Source organism: Macaca mulatta, chromosome 14, assembly GCF_049350105.2.
Source record: "Macaca mulatta isolate MMU2019108-1 chromosome 14, T2T-MMU8v2.0, whole genome shotgun sequence".
NCBI classification, from domain to species: domain Eukaryota; kingdom Metazoa; phylum Chordata; class Mammalia; order Primates; family Cercopithecidae; genus Macaca; species Macaca mulatta.
In genome coordinates this window covers 126,090,733-126,114,458 of record NC_133419.1, presented here as the reverse complement: position 1 = coordinate 126,114,458, position 23,726 = coordinate 126,090,733, and the positions used below count along the sequence as shown (strand labels likewise).

General features: G+C 39.9%; 2 protein-coding genes across 3 annotated transcripts in view; one reads left to right on the top strand and one right to left on the bottom strand.

Moving 5' to 3' along the window:
- The window catches only part of HYLS1 (HYLS1 centriolar and ciliogenesis associated), a 208,526-nt gene extending 189,662 nt beyond the window's left edge, over positions 1–18,864 (bottom strand). The window contains exon 1 of the mRNA XM_001112002.5: positions 18,861–18,864. The gene's annotated coding sequence lies outside the window, so the exon portion shown is untranslated. The remainder of the gene's footprint in view (positions 1–18,860) is intronic.
- Positions 1–23,726, top strand: part of ACRV1 (acrosomal vesicle protein 1) — a 64,542-nt gene that overhangs the window by 14,502 nt on the left and 26,314 nt on the right. The gene's annotated exons all lie outside the window — the stretch shown is intronic.

The window sequence follows — 23,726 nt, the reverse complement described above, 5'->3', positions numbered from 1 at the left end:
GGTTCGAGTGATTCCCCTGTCTCAGCATCCCAACTAGCTGGGACTACAGGCACGTGCCACCATGCCCAGCTAATTTTTTGTATTTTTAGGAGAGATGAGGTTTCACCATGTTGGCCAGGATGGTCTCGATCTCGTGACCTCGTGACCTGCCTGCCTCGGCCTCCCAAAGTACTGGGATTACAGGCTTGAGCCACCGCGGCCAGCCAGATTTACCAATTTTTATGCAGAACAGAAAGAGACCCAGCTTCAGTAGTTTTTCCATTCTGCCTCAGCTGATTCTTGAAGCTGATTCTGTAAGAGAGCATGTAGCATTGGAACTGCTTAGTGGTAGAGAATTGTCTGCTAAGATCAGCCTTCCAGCCACTTTATAATGCACTCAGCCAAGGATAGTGACCAGTAGGGACAAGAGAGGAAGGGAAAAGAACAAATCTAAACTTTCCACTCACCGCAACACTTCAAATCCCTCCTCCGTTATCCATTATTTCCCTCCTGCCTGCCCTAGGACATTGCTCTAGGCTGCCACAACTACAGGTGACAAGGACGGTACTCTCAAGTTAACAAATTTTTGTGGACAGCACACTAAGTGCCTTGCTTACTGGGGCAAGTTATGCCTGGTGTTGAACATGAGATACAGAAGAAATATTCCTCTACTAAAGCAATTTTCCACTTAATCAGAGAGTGGGGAAAGATTGTAGATAAATCAAGATGAGATCACTACAGAGTCAAGCTGTGTTCCCCAGAGACTCCAGTACAAACAGGGTGATCCAAGCGGGATTTTCTCAACAATGTGGGGGTGAGTTACATCTTAAAAATGGTCAAATTTAAAGAATACAAGATGGAATATCAAGAGAAGGTTAAATCCTCTGGAGATGATAGCAACTGGGATATAAAATGACCCTTTGAGCCACTACAGCAGTTCCCTACTTTAATCATCTTGCTGTTGATGCCTTGATTCTCTGGGATTGGACTTCTGGTTCCTCTTCCCCACAACTCATATGCATTATCAGACTTGAGGATATGTCTCCATCTAGCTCTTTCTCGCTTTGCTAGAAGAATGAAGACTTAGTGACTCAACAGGGTGGTCCAGGGATAGGTAAGATATTTTGCACACTAGTGCCACTCCAATGTCTCTGGGATGTGCTGGCATTCTCTGACTTCTTTATCCACATCTATTCTCCAACATTGAAACCATGGACTCCTTTCTCCCAGCCTCCTGAAGCACTCTATTTCCTGTACTGATCACTCACTTGAGGGTAACTAGATAACTTGTACTGAAAAACGCCACCCACACTTAATGTCACAGAGCATTCCCTTCTCTCCCCCGATCAGCCCCTCAGGAAGAGTAACACTTCCCTAGGTACAAAAAGTCCTTTGTGGATGCAGGACTGTGACAGAGAGTGACTTCTGAGAGAACCCACACTAGGTGAAAGCTAACCTCAAAATTAAAAAAAGACTCCAGATGTGAAGAGTACATGGCTCAGGTACAGGCCTGTCAAGAAATATTGGACATGGTGCAGACATTTAACAGGACTTTCTTGCCCTCCAGAGCCAAGGAATAAAATAAAAACTACCAAACACTATAAAAGTCTACTGAGATAACAAAAGCACAAGCACTAAATACATTAAATAGCAAACTAGTAATATGTGAAGAGAATCAATTCACAGAGCATGGGAAAAAGAGAATAAAATTGAGACTCAGTTATAAGGGCCTAGATTTAAATCCTTGCCTTTCCATCATCTAGGACTGATTTTCACTTTGAGATATTTTTAGAATAATAGGTTTTTGCTTACTTTAAAAAGGACTCTGAGTGCATGTTAAAAGTAGAATACAACTCCATGTCCCCATGCAAAAAGAAAAGAAAAGAAAAGAAAAGACACAAACCTTACACTCTTCCTATTTAACTCAAAATGGATCATAGACCTAAATATAAAATGAAACACTATAAAATATTGGAAGATAACATAGAAGAAAATCTAGATGACATAGGGTTTGGCTATATAAAATGACTTTTTATATATAAGACCAAAGGCATAATACCTTAAAGAATAATTGATAAACTGGACTTCATTAAAATTAAAAATTTTTGCTCTGCAAGATACATTGTCAAGAGAATGAAAAGGTGAGCCATGGACTGGGAGAATATATTTGCAAAAGACATCTGATAAAGAATTGTTATCCAACATATACAAAGAAGTCTTAAAAATTAGCAATAAGGATACAACCTGATTGGGGGCGGAGCAAGATGGCCGAATAGGAACAGCTCCAGTCTCCAACTCCCAGTGCGAGCGACACAGAAGACCGGTGATTTCTACATTTTCAACTGAGGTACTGGGTTCATCTCACTGGGGAGTGCCGGACGATCGGTGCTGGTCAGCTGCTGCAGCCCGACCAGCGAGAGCTGAAGCAGGGCGAGGCATTGCCTCACCTGGGAAGCGCAAGGGGGAAGGGAATCCCTTTTCCTAGCCAGGGGAACTGAGACACACAACACCTGGAAAATCGGGTAACTCCCACCCCAATACTGCGCTTTAAGCAAACAGGCACACCAGGAGATCATATCCCACACCTGGCCGGGAGGGTCCCACACCCACGGAGCCTCCCTCATTGCTAGCACAGCAGTCTGTGATCTACCGGCAAGGCAGCAGCGAGGCTGGGGGAGGGGCGCCCGCCATTGCTGAGGCTTAAGTAGGTAAACAAAGCTGCTGGGAAGCTCGAACTGGGTGGAGCTCACAGCAGCTCAAGGAAACCTGCCTGTTTCTGTAGACTCCACCTCTGGGGACAGGGCAATAACAAACGCAGCCGAAACCTCTGCAGACGCAAACGACTCTGTCTGACAGCTTTGAAGAGAGCAGTGGATCTCCCAACACGGAGGTTGAGATCTGAGAAGGGACAGACTCCCTGCTCAAGTGGGTCCCTGACCCCTGAGTAGCCTAACTGGGAGACAGCCCCCACTAGGGGCAGTCTGACACCCCACACCTCACAGGGTGGAGTACACCCCTGAGAGGAAGCTTCCAAAGCAAGAATCAGACAGGTACACTCGCTGTTCAGAAATATTCTATCTTCTGCAGCCTCTGCTGCTGATACCCAGGCAAACAGGGTCTGGAGTGGACCTCAAGCAATCTCCAACAGACCTACAGCTGAGGGTCCTGACTGTTAGAAGGAAAACTATCAAACAGGAAGGACACCTACACCAAAACCCCATCAGTACATCACCATCATCAAAGACCAGAGGCAGATAAAACCACAAAGATGGGGAAAAAGCAGGGCAGAAAAGCTGGAAATTCAAAAAATAAGAGCGCATCTCCCCCGGCAAAGGAGCGCAGCTCATCGCCAGCAACGGATCAAAGCTGGACAGAGAATGACTTTGACGAGATGAGAGAAGAAGGCTTCAGTCCATCAAATTTCTCAGAGCTAAAGGAGGAATTACGTACCCAGCGCAAAGAAACTAAAAATCTTGAAAAAAAAGTGGAAGAATTGATGGCTAGAGTAATTAATGCAGAGAAGGTCATAAACGAAATGAAAGAGATGAAAACCATGACACGAGAAATACGTGACAAATGCACAAGCTTCAGTAACCAACTCGATCAACTGGAAGAAAGAGTATCTGCGATTGAGGATCAAATGAATGAAATGAAGCGAGAAGAGAAACCAAAAGAAAAAAGAAGAAAAAGAAATGAACAAAGCCTGCAAGAAGTAAGGGATTATGTAAAAAGACCAAATCTACGTCTGATTGGGGTGCCTGAAAGTGAGGGGGAAAATGGAACCAAGTTGGAAAACACTCTTCAGGATATCATCCAGGAGAACTTCCCCAACCTAGTAGGGCAGGCCAACATTCAAATCCAGGAAATACAGAGAACGCCACAAAGATACTCCTCGAGAAGAGCAACTCCAAGACACATAATCGCCAGATTCACCACAGTTGAAATGAAGGAAAAAATCTTAAGGGCAGCCAGAGAGAAAGGTCGGGTTACCCACAAAGGGAAGCCCATCAGACTAACAGCAGATCTCTCAGCAGAAACTCTCCAAGCCAGAAGAGAGTGAGGGCCAATATTCAACATTCTTAAAGAAAAGAATTTTAAACCCAGAATTTCATATCCAGCCAAACTAAGTTTCATAAGTGAAGGAGAAATAAAATCCTTTACAGATAAGCAAATGCTTAGAGATTTTGTCACCACCAGGCCTGCCTTACAAGAGACCCTGAAGGAAGCACTAAACATGGAAAGGAACAACCGGTACCAGCCATTGCAAAAACATGCCAAAATGTAAAGACCATCGATGCTAGGAAGAAACTGCATCAACTAACGAGCAAAATAACCAGTTAATATCATAATGGCAGGATCAAGTTCACACATAACAATCTTAACCTTAAATGTAAATGGACTAAATGCTCCAATTAAAAGACACAGACTGGCAAACTGGATAAAGAGTCAAGACCCATCAGTCTGCTGTATTCAGGAGACCCATCTCACATGCAGAGACATACATAGGCTCAAAATAAAGGGATGGAGGAAGATTTACCAAGCAAATGGAGAACAAAAAAAAGCGGGGGTTGCAATACTAGTCTCTGATAAAACAGACTTTAAACCATCAAAGATCAAAAGAGACAAAGAAGGCCATTACATAATGGTAAAGGGATCGATTCAACAGGAAGAGCTAACTATCCTAAATATATATGCACCCAATACAGGAGCACCCAGATTCATAAAGCAAGTCCTTAGAGACTTACAAAGAGACTTAGACTCCCATACAATAATAATGGGAGACTTCAACACTCCACTGTCAACATTAGACAGATCAACAAGACAGAAAGTTAACAAGGATATCCAGGAATTGAACTCATCTCTGCAGCAAGCAGACCTAATAGACATCTATAGAACTCTCCACCCCAAATCAACAGAATATACATTCTTCTCAGCACCACATCGTACTTACTCCAAAATCGACCACGTAATTGGAAGTAAAGCACTCCTCAGCAAATGTACAAGAACAGAAATTATAACAAACTGTCTCTCAGACCACAGTGCAATCAAACTAGAACTCAGGACTAAGAAACTCAATCAAAACCGCTCAACTACATGGAAACTGAACAACCTGCTCCTGAATGACTACTGGGTACATAACGAAATGAAGGCAGAAATAAAGATGTTCTTTGAAACCAATGAGAACAAAGATACAACATACCAGAATCTCTGGGACACATTTAAAGCAGTGTGTAGAGGGAAATTTATAGCACTAAATGCCCACAAGAGAAAGCAGGAAAGATCTAAAATTGACACTCTAACATCGCAATTAAAAGAACTAGAGAAGCAAGAGCAAACACATTCGAAAGCTAGCAGAAGGCAAGAAATAACTAAGATCAGAGCAGAACTGAAGGAGATAGAGACACAAAAAACTCTCCAAAAAATCAATGAATCCAGGAGTTGGTTTTTTGAAAAGATCAACAAAATTGACAGACCACTAGCAAGACTAATAAAGAAGAAAAGAGAGAAGAATCAAATCGACGCAATTAGAAATGATAAAGGGGATATCACCACCGACCCCACAGAAATACAAACTACCATCAGAGAATACTATAAACACCTCTACGCAAATAAACTGGAAAATCTAGAAGAAATGGATAATTTCCTGGACACTTACACTCTTCCAAGACTAAACCAGGAAGAAGTTGAATCCCTGAATAGACCAATAGCAGGCTCTGAAATTGAGGCAATAATTAATAGCCTACCAACCAAAAAAAGTCCAGGACCAGATGGATTCACAGCTGAATTCTACCAGAGGTACAAGGAGGAGTTGGTACCATTCCTTCTGAAACTATTCCAATCAATAGAAAAAGAGGGAATCCTCCCTAACTCATTTTATAAGGCCAACATCATCCTGATACCAAAGCCTGGCAGAGACACAACAAAAAAAGAGAATTTTAGACCAATATCCCTGATGAACATCGATGCAAAAATCCTCAATAAAATACTGGCAAACCGGATTCAGCAACACATCAAAAAGCTTATCCACCATGATCAAGTGGGCTTCATCCCTGGGATGCAAGGCTGGTTCAACATTCGCAAATCAATAAACATAATCCAGCATATAAACAGAACCAAAGACAAGAACCACATGATTATCTCAATAGATGCAGAAAAGGCTTTTGACAAAATTCAACAGCCCTTCATGCTAAAAACGTTCAATAAATTCGGTATTGATGGAACGTACCTCAAAATAATAAGAACTATTTATGACAAACCCACAGCCAATATCATACTGAATGGGCAAAAACTGGAAAAATTCCCTTTGAAAACTGGCACAAGACAGGGATGCCCTCTCTCACCACTCCTATTCAACATAGGGTTGGAAGTTCTGGCTAGGGCAATTAGGCAAGAGAAAGAAATCAAGGGTATTCAGTTAGGAAAAGAAGAAGTCAAATTGTCCCTGTTTGCAGATGACATGATTGTATATTTAGAAAACCCCATTGTCTCAGCCCAAAATCTCCTTAAGCTGATAAGCAACTTCAGCAAAGTCTCAGGATACAAAATTAATGTGCAAAAATCACAAGCATTCTTATACACCAGTAACAGACAAACAGAGAGCCAAATCAGGAATGAACTTCCATTCACAATTGCTTCAAAGAGAATAAAATACCTAGGAATCCAACTTACAAGGGATGTAAAGGACCTCTTCAAGGAGAACTACAAACCACTGCTCAGTGAAATAAAAGAAGACACAAACAAATGGAAGAACATACCATGCTCATGGATAGGAAGAATCAATATCGTGAAAATGGCCATACTGCCCAAGGTAATTTATAGATTCAATGCCATCCCCATCAAGCTACCAATGAGTTTCTTCACAGAATTGGAAAAAACTGCTTTAAAGTTCATATGGAACCAAAAAAGAGCCCGCATCTCCAAGACAATCCTAAGTCAAAAGAACAAAGCTGGAGGCATCACGCTACCTGACTTCAAACTATACTACAAGGCTACAGTAACCAAAACAGCATGGTACTGGTACCAAAACAGAGATATAGACCAATGGAACAGAACAGAGTCCTCAGAAATAATACCACACATCTACAGCCATCTGATCTTTGACAAACCTGAGAGAAACAAGAAATGGGGAAAGGATTCCCTATTTAATAAATGGTGCTGGGAAAATTGGCTAGCCATAAGTAGAAAGCTGAAACTGGATCTTTTCCTTACTCCTTATACGAAAATTAATTCAAGATGGATTAGAGACTTAAATGTTAGACCTAATACCATAAAAATCCTAGAGGAAAACCTAGGTAGTACCATTCAGGACATAGGCATGGGCAAAGACTTCATGTCTAAAACACCAAAAGCAACGGCAGCAAAAGCCAAAATTGACAAATGGGATCTCATTAAACTAAAGAGCTTCTGCACAGCAAAAGAAACTACCATCAGAGTGAACAGGCAACCTACAGAATGGGAGAAAATTTTTGCAATCTACTCATCTGACAAAGGGCTAATATCCAGAACCTACAGAGAACTCAAACAAATTTACAAGAAAAAAACAAACAACCCCATCAAAAAGTGGGCAAAGGATATGAACAGACATTTCTCAAAAGAAGACATTCAGACAGCCAACAGACACATGAAAAAATGCTCATCATCACTGGCCATCAGAGAAATGTAAATCAAAACCACAATGAGATACCATCTCACACCAGTTAGAATGGCGATCATTAAAAAGTCAGGAAACAACAGGTGCTGGAGAGGATGTGGAGAAATAGGAACACTTTTACACTGTTGGTGGGATTGTAAACTAGTTCAACCATTATGGAAAACAGTATGGCAATTCCTCAAGGATCTAGAACTAGATGTACCATATGACCCAGCCATCCCATTACTGGGTATATACCCAAAGGATTATAAATTATGCTTCTATAAAGACACATGCACACGTATGTTTATTGCAGCACTATTCACAATAGCAAAGACTTGGAATCAACCCAAATGTCCATCAGTGACAGATTGGATTAAGAAAATGTGGCACATATACACCATGGAATACTATGCAGCCATCAAAAAGGATGAGTTTGTGTCCTTTGTAGGGACATGGATGCAGCTGGAAACCATCATTCTTAGCAAACTATCACAAGAACAGAAAACCAAACACCGCATGTTCTCACTCATAGGTGGGAACTAAACAATGAGATTACTTGGACTCAGGAAGGGGAACATCACACACCGGGGCCTATCATGGGGAGGGGGTAGGGGGGAGGGATTGCATTGGGAGTTATACCTGATGTAAATGACGAGTTGATGGGTGCAGCACACCAACATGGCACAAGTATACATATGTAACAAACCTGCACGTTATGCACATGTACCCTACAACTTAAAGTATAATAATAATAAATAAATTTAAAAAAAAAAAGAAAAAAAAAAAAAGGATACAACCTGATTTAAAAATGGACTAAAGACCTCAACAGGAACCTCACCAAAGAAGATATAGAGATGGCAAAGATGCTCCATATCATATGTCACCAGGAAAATTTAAATTAAAACAGAAATGAGATTCCACTACACACCTATTAGAATGACCAAAATACAGAACAATGATAACAGCAAATGCTGGTGAAGACGTGGAGCAACAGGAACTCTCATTCATTGCTGGTGGGCATGGAAAATGGTATGAATGCTTTGGAAGAAAATTTGGTGGTGTCTTACAAAACAAAACATAATTTTATCGTATGACCCCAATGATTGTGTTCTTTTGTATTAACCCCAAAAAGTTAAAAATTTGCATCCACACAAAAACCTACCCAGGAATGTTTATAACAGCTTTATTCATGATTGCCAAAACTTGGAAACATGACGTCCTTCCATAGGTGAAGGAATAAAGGAACTGTGGTGGATTCAGACAATGAAATATTTATTATTTAGTACTAAAAACAAATGAACAATCAAGCCACGAGACGACATGGAGGAAACTTAAATGCATATTATTAATTCAAAGAAGCCAATCTGAAAAGACTACATACTGTATGATGTATGAAATGCCAAAACTATTGAGACAGTTAAGAGTCAAGAAGAGAGGGATGGATAGGTGAAGCAAAGGAAGCAAAGGGGAGTTTTGGGAAAGGAAAACTGCACTGTATGATACTATAATAGTAGATACACATTAGTCGAGATCCATAGAATGTACAGTGGCATTCTACAATGACACAGAATGTACAGTTCACCAAGAGTGAACTGTAATAGAAACCATGGACTTCGGGTGATAATGATGTGTCAACATAGGTTTATTGATTGTAACAAATGTACAACTCTGGGATGTTGGAAGTGGGGAGGCTATGCTTGTCTAGGGACAGAGGGTAAATGAAAATTCTCTGTACATGCTATTTAATTTTTGCTGTGAACCTAAAACTGCTCTAAAAATGAAAGCATATTTTTTTAAATGCATGTAAATGGTCTAGGAACTGACATTAGCCAGATAGCAGACTAGGAAGCTCCACACCCTCATTCACCCATGAAAACATTAAAACATCAACAGCAACTAGAGACTAGCTAAAATAATTATATAAGAGCTCTGGAAAACAAAGACACATAGCAATCAAGTGAACACTCACTCAAGAAAAAACTACATTCAAATGGCAAAAATATCTGTGGTGTTTTCATTTGTTCTTGCTATTCTCTCCTCAACATGATGACAATGGGAGAAGCAGCCCAGTTTTCATTTCCTTCCCTCACCTGGAGAGAGCACAGCAGGCCTTACTCTGTTCATATTTTTATGCTGGAAGGCAGCATGTCTAGGAACTAAGGCTGAAAACAGCCAAAGAAGGTAGTGGCGGTCACTTTTCATGATAGCAGCAAGGTGACTTTAGACCTATGGACATCTAGGGAAAGAGATTGTGGGTGAAAGAATATAATAGAACATTTAAATGCCCAGGAAAAAGCTGAGGGAGACTTTTTGGGAAATGAAAACATTAAAAGCAGCTGTGTATATAGAAGAATAGAAAAAAAGCACATATACAAACCCAAGGAAGACACACACCCAGAATAGATTTGAAGAAACCTTAAGTCTTCAACCCAGGTTTATACTAAGGATCAAAACATTCCCTGCTAATTAATAAATATCTTTCCTGTCAGTCTGCAAAGACCAAAGTGGCTGTTTTCTTAAAAGTCCATTTTTTTAAATAACAGGGCATACAAAAAACCATGAAAACATGGCCCATTCAAGGGAAGAAAATAAGTCTCTAGAAGCTTTCCCTGAAGAAACACAGACATTGGGCTTAATAGAAGGACTTTGAAACATCTGTATTAAACGTGCTCGAAGAGGAAAAGGAAAACACAAACAAAAAACTAAAAGAAATTGAGAAAAGTATACATAAACAAAACAACAATATTAAAAAGAAGAAAGAAAATATTAAAATATCCAAACAAAAATTGGAGCTGAAAAAAATGTCTAAATTGAAAACTTCACTGGGGAGGATCAAAAGAAAATTGAAACAGGCAGAAGATCAACAAACTTGAAGATAGGTCATTTTAAATCAATGAGTCTGGGGAGCAAAAGAATAAAGAAAAGTGAACTGAGGCTTAGAAACTTGTCAAAAATCATCAAGCAGACCAATATATGCATTATTGTAATCCCAAAAGAAGAAGAGAGAAAGAGACAAAGAGAGTAGTACATTGAGAAATAATGTCTTAAAACTTCCTAAACTTGAGAAAATACGTTGTTCTACAAATCGAAGAAACTCAACAAACTCTAAATACACAAACCCAAAGAGAGACCCACACTAAGACACATTATAATCAAACAACCAGTACTGTCATGCATTGCTTAATGATTGGGAAGGGTTCTGAGAAATGTGTTATTAGGTGATTTCATTGCCAGGAGAAGGTCATAGAGTTTACTTACACAAATCCAGATGGATATTCTACTACACACCTAGGCTATATGGTATAGTCTATTGCTTCTAGGTTACAAACGTGTACTGCATGTTACTGTACTGAATGCTGTAGGCAATTATAACACAATGATAAGTATTTGTGTATCTGAACATAGAATAGGTACAGTAAAAAATACAATGCAAAAGATAAAAAATGGTACACTTATATAGGGCACTTACGATGAATGAAGCTTATGGGACTAGAAGTTGCTGTGAGTGGCTCACCAGTGATAGTGAATGAATGTGAAGGCCTAAGACATTACTGTATACTACTGTACTTTTTATAAACACTGCACACATAGGCAACACTAAATTTATTTAAAAATTTTTCCTTCTTTAATAATAAATTAACTTTAGCTCATAGTGCTTTTTTAACTTAATAAACTTCATTTTTTTAACTTTCTGAACTTTTTGTAATAACATTTAGATTCAACATGAACTCATTGTACAGCTGTACAAAAATATTTCTCATATCCTTATTCTCTAAGATTTTTTCTATTTTTAAACACTTTTGTTAGAAACTAAGGTACAAACACACACCTTGGCCTAGACCTACACAGGGTCATGATCATCAATATCACTTTCTTCCACTTCCACATCTTATTCCACTGAAAGTTCTTCGTGGGCAATAACATGCATGGAGTCACCACCTCTTATGGTAACTATGCCTTCTTCTGAAGTACCTCCTGAAGGATCTACCTGACATTCTTGAGGAGGTGTCACTCTTTTCAAAAATATGTCCATGATGGTTTGCTTGCTTGTTTGTTTCGCCATAGATTTGCTTGTAAGCAGGTGGTGCATCATGAACATTCCTCCCTATTAATCAAAATCTTTCAGTTTTGGGATCCAATATTTCAAAATTTTTATACAGCTTTTTGAGGTCTGCCATAGCTTCTACTAAACCTTTAACTGTGGATTTTGTGGGGAGTTCTTTTTCTTCTTCGGTACTTCTTTCTTTTGCCTCTTCTTCAGCTATTCATTTCTGTTTCAGTGCAATTATAACCTTGTGGGACCACTGTTGTATATGTGGTCCATTGTTTGCCAAAATGTCATTATGCAGAACATGAATGGATCTCTATGTCCAGAAAAACTATCCTTCAAGTTACTGTCTAGAGAACTTTCATTTCAACTCAAAAGACTACAGAATTTTTTACAGGTTAAATCTAGTGCTAATGAATCCTATCAGCTTTCATCTGTCTGAGAATTACTTAATTTATCCCTTATTGTAAAGAACAGTTTTTCCAGATACAGAATTCTTGGTTGAAAGTTTATTTGAAATTTCAGTGTTTTTTTTTTTTTTGGTTTGGTTTGTTTTTGAGATGGAGTCTTGCTCTGTTGCCCAGGCTGGAGTGCAGTGGCGGAATCTCGGCTCACTGCAAACTCTGCCTCCTGGGTTCACGCCATTCTCCTGCTTCAGTCTCCTGAGCAGCTGGGACTACAGGCACTCGTCACCACGCCCGGTGAATTTTTTGTATTTTTAGTAGAGACAGGGTTTCACCGTGTTAGCCAGGATGGTCTCGATCTCCTGACCTCATGATCTGCCCGCCTTGGCCTCCCAAAGTGCTGGGATTACAGGCATGAGCCTGTGCCCAGCCTTCAGCATTTTAAATATAATGTCTCAATGTCTTCTGGCCTGCAAGGTTTCTGCTGAGATAGCTGATGATAGTCTTGTTGTGGATCCCTTTTATGTGATAAATTACTTCCCTCGTGCTTTCAGGATTGTCTTTATTTTGACATTTTGATTCTCAGATTTGTAGATTCGTGTCTTTCCTCAAATTTGGGGAGTTTCTGGCTATTATACTTCAAATAGTCAGCTTGACAGTGTCCCATAAGTCCCTTAGGCACTGGTCAATTTTCTTTCTTTTTACTCCTCAGACTGAATAACTTCAAATTACCTATCTCCCTGATTGTTGATTTTTCTCTTTGTCCTCCTGAATCAGCAGCTGACTCCCTCCAGTGAATTTTTCAATTCAGTTAATGTATTTTTCAGCTCTGGCATTTCTATTTGATTCTTTATAACAATTTCTATCTCTTTGCTGATATTGTCATTTCATTCATATATTGTTTTTCTGATTTCTTTTAGTTCTTTGTCCATGCCTTCCATTAGCATTTTGAGCATATTTAAAACAATTTTTTAAAATATTTTTTTTCTAGCAAATCTAAGGCATATGCTTCCTCAGGGATGGTTTTTGGAGATGTATTACGTTCCTTTGAATGAACCATGTGTTGCAGACTGGATGTTTTTGTTTCCCCCATATTCATATGTTGAAATTCTACTCTCCAATATGACAATATTAGAAGGTGGGGCATTTGAGTAGTAAGTAGAATTAGATAAGGTGATGAGAGTGGAGGCCTCATAAATGAGACTAGTGGTTTCCATCTTGCTTGAATTGACACGAAGATAAGGAACAGTGACATAGTTTGGATCTCAGGCTGGTGGGAGCAGCAGAAGGCAGTAGTGGTGTCATGGTGGTGAAAACTGCAGGGGACTATAGAACCAGGAATGCCTGAGGGCAAGAGAGTATGGGCAGAGGAATATGATAGAATATCCAAGCCCTTTAGAAGCTGGAATGAGACTCTTTGGAAAATTAAGACATTTAAAAGCAGCCTTAGATATGAGGGAAAATTTTTAAAATGTACACAACACATGGCTAGACAGGGCACATCTGGAAAATATCTGAGAAGGCCATGAGCCTCCACTCAGGGCTGATCCCAAGGTGTGGAGGACCACAAATTAGTTGTCTTTCACACCAATCTTCAAAGAGTAGGAGGGAGGGCCACTTTCTCAAATGCCCAATTTTCTTTTTTTTTTTCGGAGACAGAGTCTCGCTCTGTTGCCCAGGCTGGAGTGCAGTGGTGCAATCTGGGCTCACTGGGTTCTGGAGGTTGGACGTCTGTTTTATTGGTTTTGCTTTCAAGATGGAGTCTTGCTTTGTCACCCAGGCTGGGGTGCAGTGGCGTGATCTCGGTTCACTGCAACCTCCGCCTCCCAGGTTCAAGCAATTCTCCTGCCTTAGCCTCCTGAGTAGCTGGGATTACAGGCCCCTGCCACCACACCTGGCTAATTGTTATATTTTTAGTAGAGACAGGGTTTCACCAAGTTGGCCAGGCTGGTCTCGAACTCCTGACCTCATGATCCGCCTGCCTCGGTCTCCCAAAGTGCGGGGATTACAGGCATGAGTCACTGCGCCCAGCCTTGAATGTGACTTTTTCTTAACTTGGGTGTTTTCTTCATAGTTTTAGATCTTGAACTGGTTTCCAGATCTACTATGAAGATATTTTAGAGCATTGAGCAAAGTACCAGATTCGCTTATGGAGAAGAGTCATTTTTAGCGTATTATATATTCCCAGCAAAATATTAAAATGTTACAACTTTCAATTTATTTAAATTTGTTTTAAGTCCTATTTCATCTTTCACATAAAGTTCATTTTTAGATAGTTTTAAAAATTCTGAATATTTTTACTTTTATTATTATTTTTTATTTCACTGCTCTTGGCAAAACAAGAAAAGAATCAGAAAAGTTCTGATTCTTCACTTTGTATTCAACCTCTGTCTTGATTATTTTTGGCATTCCAATGGACTTTCAGACTTTGAGAACTTTCAAATATATAATTATTACCTGCAATTCATGAGTCATTCTCCTCCTTTCCAATTTTTATACCTCTGATTTTTCTCTCCTGTGTATTTGTTTGGTTTGTTATGTTAGACAAGAATGGTTAGTGGCTTTAGACGTTATTTTAATAGAAGGCATTGTGCTTAATGTTTAATTATCTTTAGGATAATTTCTAACTTTTTAAATAGTCTTCTAAATTTTATTTACTAACATATAATTTAATTTTTTTCATGTTTTAAAGAGGATTGACATTATTTTCATTTATGCTCCTTTGTCAAATAAATTGGACAACTTCCCATATTTGCTAATCATATAAAAGGAGCTGACAAGCTTTTCCTGTAAAAGGGCAGGAGGCAAAGAGGCAAAATTGAAGTAAGTTACCAAATTTGGCAATATTTTATAGGTACACATATAATTAATTTCCACAAATTTTTTATTAATGAAATTCAAAATATAATAAACTCTGAGTATAAATTTTGTTATAAAAGTCTGCTACTAAGAAGAATAAAATTCTTTTGGGGAGTAACATTTCACTTATTTGGGGTTCAAAATTAGTATTCCCTATCATTCGAATTGATTGTAAATTTCATCTGTCAATGCTAATCTTTGATAATAAGATTTTATTTATTTTGTTTTTAAAAATATCTTTCGGCCGGGCGCGGTGGCTCAAGCCTGTAATCCCAGCACTTTGGGAGGCCGAGGTGGGTGGATCACGAGGTCAGGAGATCGAGACCATCCTGGCTAACACGTGAAACCCCGTCTCTACTAAAAAAATACAAAAATTAGCCGGGAGCGGTGGCGGGCGCCTGTAGTCCCAGCTACTCGGGAGGCTGAGGCAGGAGAATGGCGTGAACCCGGGAGGTGGAGCTTGCAGTGAGCTGAGATCCGGCCACTGCACTCCAGCCTGGGGGACAGAGCGAGACTCCGTCTCAAAAAAAAAAAAAAAAAAAAAAAAAAAATATCTTTCACTCAAGTACATGCTGCCAAATACTGATATTAATGCACAGTCATATGATTTTAATTGAGATATTTATTGTTTGCAATACATTTATAAATCTTTCTGTATACTTACTTTTTAGAATGTTATCGCATTATAGATTAATGAACTCCCAGTGCTTTTACTCAGTTAATCTCACGGGGCTCCCTAGGCAGCCAAGAGGTTTTGGAAAGGAGTGACCTCTTTCCAGCACCATGGCATCTGGCAAGAGATTATTACAAGATTACGTAAAATTTGTAAATGAGGAGTATGTTGTCGATATAACCCCAAAATTACTAACATTTTATGATGTCCTTAGTAAGTGTGTCCAAAAAGTCTCCTTGGAGGAGAATGACATCAGTGTCATGTCGTTCCTGCACTTGTGGGAAAAGGTGGATGTCGTTAAGATCTTGTCTGCAAAGGTAGAGCACTCAGCCTCTACTCAACAGGGTATGCTAAAATGCACAGAAAAGCAGCAACTCAGTTTGCCCCACCACTTACCAGTTTTGCCCTGCCCACTAATCAAGTCTGCGCCTTGGCACTTGGAGGGGAGCAACACATTGATTGCTCCCTTCAGAGGAGACTTTTATCAAGTTGGCTAGTCAGTCAGAAAATGGGAGCCCCAGGAGTCCATCTTCCTGGAATCTAGGCAAGTAACAGCTGAGAGCAGAACTCAGAGAAGACTCAACTTTGAGTTCTTAATTTAGAATGGAAATCTATAGCAACACCTGACGAAGCAGTTACACCAAGTTCAAGTGTGTGCCAGCAGGTGGCAGCACCTTCCCAGGAGGCTTCTGCCTGCTGCTGAAACGAGTTTGTAAACCAAGAGCCGACCCAGCAGCTTATCATTCCGTTCCATTCCATGTTTGGCAAATCTAGGGCAAACAACCCTACTCACTGTGCCAATTGTTTTGAAATGTAAGTTTTGTCATTATTCAGGAAAGTTGAGGCCAAAAAATTCGAAGATGATTGCCCCCGAAAACATAGTTCGTTACTCAGTTTCTGAGAGGACGGAGCACGCCACAACCATGCAGGGACGCCTGGAGTAACACCACCAGGGACAGTCAGGAGGCAAGGGGAACACATGGGTTAGAACCTGTTTTGTGGTTTTTATGGGAAGGAATGGGGAAGGCAGGGTAAGCAGGTTTAGAATGGGCTGGTTTGTATACTTTCACAAAACGATGACATTGCCAGGCACATGACCCGAGAGTGATTAGGGCAGAGAAATAGAGGCCCAGGATGTACGATCTCGATACAGGAGGTGGTGGGGTGTGTGCACTCTGGACTGGCTGGTTTTCGTATAAACGGTGTGCTTGCAGGCGAGTCCTTTACTAGCCCTAGGAAGTGGCTAGCCCTGGGTGGGGGCAGTTTCTCCATGTTCAATAAGGCCCCCAATGTCAGAGCATCAGATTACAAAGACATGTTTAATACAGATTGAAACTAAGTTGGTATTCATTTGAACTGCGTTGTTATAAATTGAGATGTTATTATAATCCCCAAGAAAAACAGTAAGAAAACAACTAAATATATATATTTCCCTCTATATATAAAAGACATGAGAACAGAACAAAAGTGATACACTAGAAAATATCTAGCACAAAAGAACACAGTAATTCAGAAATGTAATAACAAAAAAGAAATGAGGTAAATAGTAAACCAATAGGTAAATGGCAGAACTAAGACTTTTTTTAAATCAGAAAGTACATTGAATTTAAAGTGATTAAATTATTTAATTAAAAGGTAGAGATTGGGAGAATTGATTTAAAAACCATGACCCAACTATATACTGTATACCAGAAACTCACTTTAGATCCAGTTACAAATAGGTTGAAAGTAAAAGGATGGAAAAAGTTATTCCGTGCAAACTGTAACCAAAACCGAGCTGGAGTGATTAAAAAGAGCCAAAATAGACATTCAGGTAATCATTGTTATGAGACAAAAAAAGAACATTGCATAATGATAAAACTTTCCTCCTATTGAGAAGATATAACAATTATGAAAATATATGACTAACAACAGACCCCAAAATTTTAAAGCAAAAACTGACAGAATTGTAGTGTAAAATAATAATAGTTGAGGACTTCCATATGCCACCCTTAGTTATACATAGAAGAACCAGACAAAACATAAACAAGGGAAAGAGGGCCTTAACACACTGTAAAGCAACTAGATCAAACAGACATAGATAAAACACCACCCAACAACAGCAGCAAAAGTACTTTCTTCCCAAGCACACATGAGTATTCTCCATGATAGACCGTATGTTATACCACAAAACAACTCTCAGTCAATTTTAAAATATTGAAATCATACTAGTATCTTGTCTGACCACAAAGAAATCAATTTAGAAATCAATAAAAGAAGCAATTCTGAACAATTTACAAATATGTGTAAATTAAACAACATGCTCTTAAACAACCAAAGGGTCAAAGTAGAAATTACAAGGAAAATTAATAAATACTTTGAGATTAAATCATAACAAAAATACAATATATCAAAGCTTATGGGATGCAATGAAAGTAATGCATGGGGAAATTTATAACTATAAACATTTACTCTAAAAAAGAGAAAGAATTCAAATCAATAACCTATCCTTCTATCTCAAGGAAGTATAAAAAAGAAGAGTAAACTAAATTAAAGTCAGCAGATGAAAGAAAATAATAATGATTATGGTTCAGATAAATGAAACAGAGAATAGAAAAACCAAAGAGAGAATCGATGAAATCAAAAGTATGTACTTTGAAAATGTCAGTTATACTATAAGAGAAAATCACATTGGCACTGTGTCTAATTAGGCAGAAAACACCAGGATTCCTTAAGTGATCCTTGAGATGCTAATTGTTCTGCCTTGTGACATTTGCCACTGTGCCCTTTATTTTATTTTATTTTTTTATTTATTTTGGGATGGAGTCTCATCCTGTTGCCCAGGCTGGAGTGCAGTGGCACGATCTCGGCTCACTGCAACCGCCACCTCCCGGGTTCAAGCGATTCTTCTGCCTCAGCCTCCTGAGTAGCTGGGATTACAGGCATGCACCACCATGTCTGGCTAATTTTTGTATTTTTAGTAGAGACAGGGTTTCACCATGTTGGCCGGGGTGGTCTCAAACTCCTGACCTCAGGTGATCTGCCTGCCTCACCCTCCCAAAGTGCTGCGATTACGGTCATGAGCTACTGTGCCCAGCCCACTGCGCCCTTTACAATGATGTGGAAACCTCAGGTTTGTGGACAGCACAGGTGGAATGATATTTCGTGCTTCCCTCTGCCAGGCACATCAGCTTAGTGCTTTAGATGTCAGTCCAAGGCCTTGCTAGCTCCTTTCCTGCTGCACAGGGCAGAGTGTGTGTGCGTGGGAGCTGGAGCTCTTGCACTCCCCAGGTTCTCACCTCCATTTCCTCCACATGCAGTAGGTGAAAGAGGTCGGAGCCTGCAAGGTCTGCATTTTAAGGACTCACACATTGGGCTATCAGAAATTTACACACCTATAGGTTATTCTGTTTGTTCTAAAGGAAATGTGGGTATCTCTCAGGCCAGGAGTTAGTGACTAGTTTTCACTAGATAGCAGGTTAATATCTGGATCTCATTTTGTTTTTTAATTTAAAAAAGAGGATTAAAGGGAACTGATTAGGTTTGCTCAGTGTTTTAGCCTAATTCCAGGGCATGGAAGAGGGCTCTAGGTAGGAAATAAATATTTTTCTTATGATTTGTAGCTCCCTACTGTGCCTGACTTAGTGCCTGTGTGAGGATTAAGCCCTTAGTCTGCTCATGCAATTATTCAAATGACAAGTTAAATTTGCTTTTGTAATAATGATAAAAGTTGTCATCTTCTCTTTTGAAAAAAAAAAAATCAGTAAAATTGACAAACCTTTATCTAGACTGACAGATAAAAAGGGAGAAGACTCAAATTACTAAAACCAGAAATGAAGTTGGAAACCTATTACTGACCTTACAGAGATTAAAAAAAAAATGCTCGTGAGAAAATACAATAAACACACTAGACCAACAAACGAGATAACCTAGATGAGATGAGTAAATTCCTGGGAACACATAAGCAACCAAAACTGACTCAAAAAGAAATAAAAATTCTGAATAAACTTATAACAGGTGAAGAGAATAAACCAAAACCCAAAATCTTTCAAAAAGAGAAACATAAAACCAAATGACTTCACTGGTGAAGTCTATCATACCTTTAAAAAATAATCACAGGCCACGCGCAGTGGCTCATGCCTGTAATCCCAGCACTTTGGGAGGCCAAGGCGGGCAGATCACCTGAGGTTAGGAGTTCAAGACCAGCCTGGATAACATGGTGAAACCCTGTCACTACCAAAAAAATACAAAAATTCGCTGGGCATGGTGGCGGGTGCCTGTAATCCCAGCTACTTGGGAGGCTGAGGCAGGAGAATCGCTTGAACCTGGAAGGTGAAAGGTGCAGTGAGCCAAGATCATGCCACTGCACTCCAGCCTGGGAGACAGAGTGAGATGCTGTCTCAAAAAGAAAAAAAAAATAATTCACACCATTTCTTCTTAAATGCCTCAAAAAATGAAGGAAGGGAGACAACTCAGTTTATTGTATTAGAGCACATAATGGTACATGTTATGAGATGGACATGGCACAGAGCCTGTGGAAGCATAGGCAGGGTTGTGGGTCGTGTGGATAAGGAGAAAGGCCAAAGAAAGCTTTCAGGACAGGTGACTCTAAGCTGAGACACAAGTTTTAACAGCATGAGACAAGCAGAGCAGAGGCCACCAGGATGTAGTGTGAGAAAACAGCACATGTAAAGACCCAAGAGTTTAGAGCCTCTGGATCCTAAAACACAGAGACGTTAGGGTTCTCAGGAGGATAGAAAGGATAAGAAAGATTGTAGGGAACACCTCCGGGGCTACTCGGTCCCCTGCGACCCTGGACTCAATTTTAGGTTTCCTAATCATGATGACCCCATCACAGGACTCATCTCTGACCTGGATGGACTCCTTTGTACAGGCACCATGTCTTTAAAAAAGGTTTCTTAAGTCCTGATGGAAAAGGGAAATTTACCACAATTCTCCACTAGAACCCCCCTGGTTGCTGAACACACTTATGACTCAATGGCCAAGCAATGATTTTTTTATATGTATAGGATTCATCATCTTCAGTATAGCATGTCAGCATCTCATGCTGACATTTTGCTTTTTTTTTAAAACACACACACACACACACACACACACACACACACACACACACACACACACAACTACATATACTACACTGAAAAGCTAAGGCTGCAGGAAAAAAGACCGCTTTGACGGGAGAAATGAAGCATCACTGTCATTACCCAAAGAGAGCAGAGATCACCCTAACTGCCTGGGAAGCGTGCCAATGATCTGCCCTGGGAGGTTCCTGCCCCCTGCCCCCAGGTATTGACAGATAAGTCTTAGAACCACAAACTCAGCAGGAAGATAATCTAATTCTCTCCCTCCATTAGACAAGGGAACAACTGACTGTCAGACAGGGGGTCTGAACACTGTGCACAAAGCCAGATCTCCTATGGCTTTTCACTTGCATTTTCTTGCCCACTGCAATGATCAGCACATAAAACGGAGAACACAGAGCATTTTCTGGATTATCAGAGCCTAGACTGAAGCCCCAGGGATATAATCAGGGTGAATAGTTCTTAAGCTGACTAGGAGTCCTTGTATCCTCATTCCACAGATAAACCATAATTTAGGGACAAAATAAAGCTTAGAGGTCATGTCAGATCCCCAGTGGAGGCCAACAACTAGGGAAATGGAGTAAGAGGAATATGTGTAAAACTGGACCTCATTCCTCAGAGAGCAGTTAGAGCTCATAGAACCCAAAGAACTGGGGAAAATATAGGCTCTGCTTCAATCTATGTCAGTGTTAAACCCAGGCTGATTCATTAACCAACATCAAACCGCTTTCCAATGATTTGCCAATTTCTATGCACAGCAGAAAGAGACTTAACTTCAGCAGGTTTTTTATTCTGCCTTGGCTAACTCTCAAAACAGATTCTGTTACAGACCAGATAGCACCTTAGCTGGCAGGTCGTGGAGCACTGGTTGCTAAAATCAGGCTCCCAACCATTTTACAATGTACTCAGCCAAGGGACAAGACAGCCAGATGTCAGATCTCAATCTAAGCGATTCACTTGTGTCAATGCTAGGATCCCTCCTCCATTATCCATTCCTCTTCTCTGCCTCTTCTCACCCTTCATTGCTCTAGGCTGCTACAACTGGATGTGAACTAAGGATAATCTCACCATTAGTGAATTTCTGTGGAAAGCACACTACACTATCTACCTCACTGGCACATGGTAAGACTGGATGTGTAAAAAGAAATAGGAAAGAAACATGCCCTTCTCTGTCAACTCTCTTACTAACAGGAGGGAAAAAATGATAGGCAATACAAGGAGAACATCACTACAGAATCAAGATGTGTACACAACGGACTCCTACATGCACAGGCAGAGAGAAGGGAGGCTTTCTCAGTGTGGAGGAGCCTGGAAGATGATTAAGATTAAAGAAAAGAAAAAGTGTTTGAGTGGGAGTCAGACTTCACTGGAGAATAAAGATGGATTAGATTATGCCAGATGTGATAAGAGATGCACCCCAGAGCTAAAGCAGTAGTTCCCTTACGATTTGTAACCTTTGTTAATTGAAACCATGGCACAAAAATTCAAGCTTGCTACTTCTTCCCAGGGCTATCTAGAATTAGAATTCTTGTCCTGCTCTCAGCCACTCTCAGATCTTCTGTGGGTCCTGGGGACTTGTCTTTATTCTGATCCTTTCTTATCTTCCCAGGAAAGTGAAGACTGAGTGAATGCCAGTGTGCACCAGGGTACAGATAAGAGACTTCACACAGCATTGCTGCTCTAGTGTCCCCGGGACCACTGTTAGCTCCGTTTTCTTTATGTACCTCTGTTACTGGCTCAATCAAACCCTGAAGTCATTTATCTCCAATGCCATCTCTGATCACTCATCGGAGAGGAACTACATATGCTGAACAGATACCCATCACCTGAAGCCCTCAGAGCATTTCCTTTTGCAATCTTGATTAAACTCCTCTGGAAGATTAGCTCTCTCTTGAGCCCTAGATACTCTCTGTAGCTTCAGAGGTCAATGTTTATCTGAGTTCATGAAAGAAACAGGACTATGAGTAGGTAGGTTTCATATTATTGCTTCTGAGGGCAGCCAAACCCCAGCGTGGAAAAGGAATCTATCCATGAGGTGCCCATGGCCAAGTATACATCTGTTAGGGAACCTGGGATACAGCTCAGCCATTTGTCAAGACTTTCTTGCCTCGAAAGTAATGAAGTAAAAGACATTCAAGTATCCAAAGCATCTACTGTGTTCAATAGATGCTTTGGATGCTTGAATGTCTTTTACTTCATTACTTTTGCAGGCATTAAAACTTGCAATGACAAACTAGTCATGTGTGGAGCACATCAATTCACACAGCATGGAAGAGGCCAATGAATCTGATATTCAAAGTAATAAGGACCTAGGCTTCAATCCTTGCCTGTTCGTCATCGGAGAGTTCATCCAAAGCTCACCTTTGTTTTCAGATATTTTTAGTTGAAACTAATGTTCATTACACAAATAACTATATGTACATTTAAAAAATACAGAATACTAAGAATAGTCTAAAATACCACGATCTTACCACTCAGAGAATACTATTGCAACATTCTTCTTAAATAAATGGGGATATAGATATAAAGATATAAGTAAAGATTAAGTAAATGAGATCCTTTTAAGATGCCGTTGGATTCAGTTAGTCATGAAGTCTTCGTCCATGCCTGTGCCCTGAATGGTATTGCCTATATTTTCTTCTAGGGTTTTTATGGTTTTGGGGTTTGCATTTAAGTCTTTAATCCATCTTGAGTTAATTTTTGTATAAGATGCAAGGAAAGGGTCCAGTTTCTGTTTTCTGGATGTGGCTAGCCAATTTTCCCAGCACCATTTATTAAACACAGAATCCTTTCCCTACTGCTTGTTTTTGTCAGGTTTGCTGAAGATCAGATGGTTGTAGATGTGTGGTGTTATTTCTGAAGTCTCTGTTCTGTTCCATTGGTCTGTATATCTGTTTTGGTACCAGTACCATGCTGTTTTGTTTACTGTAGCCTTGTAGTATAGTTTGAAGTCAGGTAGTGTGATGCCTCTAGCTTTATTCTTTCACTTAGGATTGTCTTGGCTATATGGGGTCTTTTTTGGTTTCATATGAAATGTAAAGTAGTTTTT